General features: G+C 45.4%; 1 non-coding gene across 1 annotated transcript; it reads left to right on the top strand.

Moving 5' to 3' along the window:
• The first annotated feature begins 2,381 nt into the window (after positions 1-2,381).
• On the top strand, positions 2,382-2,456 carry Trnas-cga (transfer RNA serine (anticodon CGA)). Its single transcript has one exon. It is a non-coding gene; the product is annotated as a tRNA-Ser (tRNA).
• The last annotated feature ends 676 nt before the right edge of the window (positions 2,457-3,132 follow it).

The raw sequence follows: 3,132 nt of genomic DNA, 5'->3' as shown, positions 1-3,132 counted from the left end.
TCTGGAGATAAATGCACGTCTTCCTGTGCAATGCAAGCCAAGTGGCGTTGCTGGATAGACGGCCGACTCACCTTGCTCTCTCTCAGAGTTTGAATCTAGCGTCACACGCAAGGTAATATTAATGTATTCATCACACACGCGAGTCCTCAACTGATTCCATGGACGAGTACTTCTCTTTACCCTTTGTCTCATACACAGATTGAGACTCACACAGTACTCACCACGTGGAAGTACTCGTCTCTAATTTCAAGTCCTGCACACGCCATTTCTTAAATATTTCAACTTATGGTACACACGCTATTTCTTAAATATTTCAACTTATTGTACACACGCTAGTAATTCAGCTTAGCTTAAGCACACGGAGGTATTTCAACTTATTGCTACACGTGGTTTCTTTGTGACCGTTGGTCACTTCCGAAGATTACTACAATCCCATTAATATTACCTGCCTGACATTTAATTCTCCCCACAAAAGTTCCTGAAATAGAGAAATTATTATTTCAAACTACTCTTAAATATTCCACATGCATACCATGCCTCCACTCTTTCGTCATTACGGAGCACATCTAAAACAGGTGTTAACAGCACAGGATCCAGCGGCAGAGTGCTGAAACATGGCCGTATTCAGGTTCTCTCGCACCTCTGTCGAAGTGGGAGAAGCACCTTGCTACCGTATTGGTCAGCCACATTTCAAGCGCTCAAAGCTCTGGTAAATTTCATCTCTTTGGTTCCACCAAAGGTGGCCAAAGGATCGACTCAAAGATGATCATATATTCACATTCACTATCTGCGGTTATAAGACGACCATACATTCATTCATTTCAAAAGATCTCACCAATCTGGATGTAGGGATTTATTTTGTGGGAGTGCACATATGATAAATTAAATAAATAAATTGTCATTCATTCCTACACTGGTATCCGGCTTCGCTGTATTAATTGAAATTGAGTTATTTTACAAAAAAAAGTGTCGTTCTGACAAAAATAATGAAGTATGTTGTACCTATTTTCAATGTCGGGCGGTACTGTACCCTTTCAGAAGCACAAAGATTCACCGCCACCAAAAAAAAATTTGGGGTAACCGCCAGTGCCGAAAAAATGATGGTGTCCATGTTCTGGGACAGCGATGGCGTAATCCTTACCCATTGCGTTCCAAAGGGCACTACGGTAACAGGTGCATCCTACGAAAATGTTCTGAAGAACATATTCGTTCCTGCACTGCAATAAAAACGTCCGGGAAGGGTTGCGCGTGTGCTGTTTCATCAAGACAACGCACCCGCACATCGAGCTAACGTTACGCAACAGTTTCTTCGTGATAACAACTTTGAAGTGATTCCTCATGCTCCCTACTCACCTGACCTGGCTCCTAGTGACTTTTGGCTTTTTCCAACAATGAAAGACACTCTCCGTGGCCACACATTCACCAGCCGTGCTGCTATTGCCTCAGCGATTTTCCAGCGGTCAAAACAGACTCCTAAAGAAGCCTTCGCCGCTGCCATGGAATCATGGCGTCAGCGTTGTGAAAGATGTGTACGTCTGCAGGGCGATTACGTCGAGAAGTAACGCCAGTTTCATCGATTTCGGGTGAGTAGTTAATTAGAAAAAAAAAATCGGAGGCCTTAGAACTTGAATGCACCTCGTATGTATCGTACTCATAGAGGTCGGGGAAGCTCTCAACACACACTTCCTGCACGAGAACGACGTCGACATCTGACGCATACAACTTGTCTCGTAATAATTGCAATTTGACAGGCGTTCTGATCGTATTGATATTAATAGAGGCTGTTCGATATGGCTGCCGCTGTTCCTCAGTGCGTAAAGCGCACATGAACGCTTGTGTTAATTTGCGTGCTGCTGCTCGGCGACATGCTGTCTGTGCGGCAGTCTGCATCTTCTGCGCGGTTAACATCCGGTGGACGCAGCACTCGCCATTGCGGGTGCGTCGTCGGTCTGTGGGTCAGTATCGGATTCGTCGGCCCAGTTCCTGCGCTGGAGGTCCAGCTCCCGTCGTGTCTCTCCGGCCTCGCTGACCGAAGGCGGTGACGTGGCTGCGGTGGGTGGAGGGACTCCTTCCGTGGGCTTTCCGTCCGGTGTGTCTGTGTTCAACCCCTGTCTAGCGTGATTCGCGTCGTACTGCTGTGTGTGAGGTAGAACCTCTCGTTCCGCATCCGGATGTGCTGTATTGACGGTACACCCAAGTCCGTCTGACGTGGACTGCAGTAAGCAGGAATCCGACGGCGCTAGCCGTCGTTTCTTGTGGCGCTTCGGCGATCGTTGTTTGCGCGCGTGCGCCTCCGTATCCGAGTGCGGAAGTGACTCCTCGGAGTGTGTAGGAGACATGGTACTGGCAGAATTAAAGCTGTGAGGACTGGGCGTGAGTCGTGCTTGGGTAGCTCAGTTGGTAGAGCGCTTGCCCGCGAAAGGCAAAGGTCCCGAGTTCGAGTCTCGGTCCGGCACACAGTTTTAATCTACCAGGTAGTTTCATATCAGAGCACACTCCGCTGCAGAGTGGAAATCTCATTCTGGAAACATCCCCAAGGCTGTGGCTAACCCATGTCTCCGCAATATCCTTTCTTTCATGAGTGCCAGTTCTGCAAGGTTCGCAGGAGAGCTTCTGTTAAGTTTGGAAGGTAGGAGACGAGGTACTGGCAGAATTAAAGCTGTGAGGACTATATATATATATATATATATATATATATATATATATATATATATATATATATAAAATAATAATAATATGATTCTTCACAATAAACAGCTTAGATAGGAATTCGGCTAGATATTTGCCAGATCGGTGGACCCAGCGAATCTGCACACTACACGAACAGAATGTCGCACTAATCACGTGTTTGCTGAGCGCCGACCGAAAACGTGGTGCCAAGATTATCTATGTCAATTTACAGATCGTAGTAGACCAGCGTTCTGTACTCCAAACTCATAGAGAGAAAGGTGTTATGAAACTAGAATTTGCTTGTGTGATGAAGGGAGATAAAAGGATTACTTTCAGATGAAATATGAAACAAATTTTTAATTTTGTTGTTTTGTCAGTCCTCACTTGCTTTTAATATTTCATTAATGATTTTCAGCTTACCTGAAAGTCTTTAATGTATCAACGAAATACATTATCAGTTCG

Source organism: Schistocerca cancellata, chromosome 8 (assembly GCF_023864275.1).
Source record: "Schistocerca cancellata isolate TAMUIC-IGC-003103 chromosome 8, iqSchCanc2.1, whole genome shotgun sequence".
Taxonomy (NCBI): Eukaryota; Metazoa; Arthropoda; class Insecta; order Orthoptera; family Acrididae; genus Schistocerca; species Schistocerca cancellata.
The sequence above is the reverse complement of the archived record's forward strand: the minus strand, read 5'-3'. Positions and strand labels throughout refer to the sequence as shown.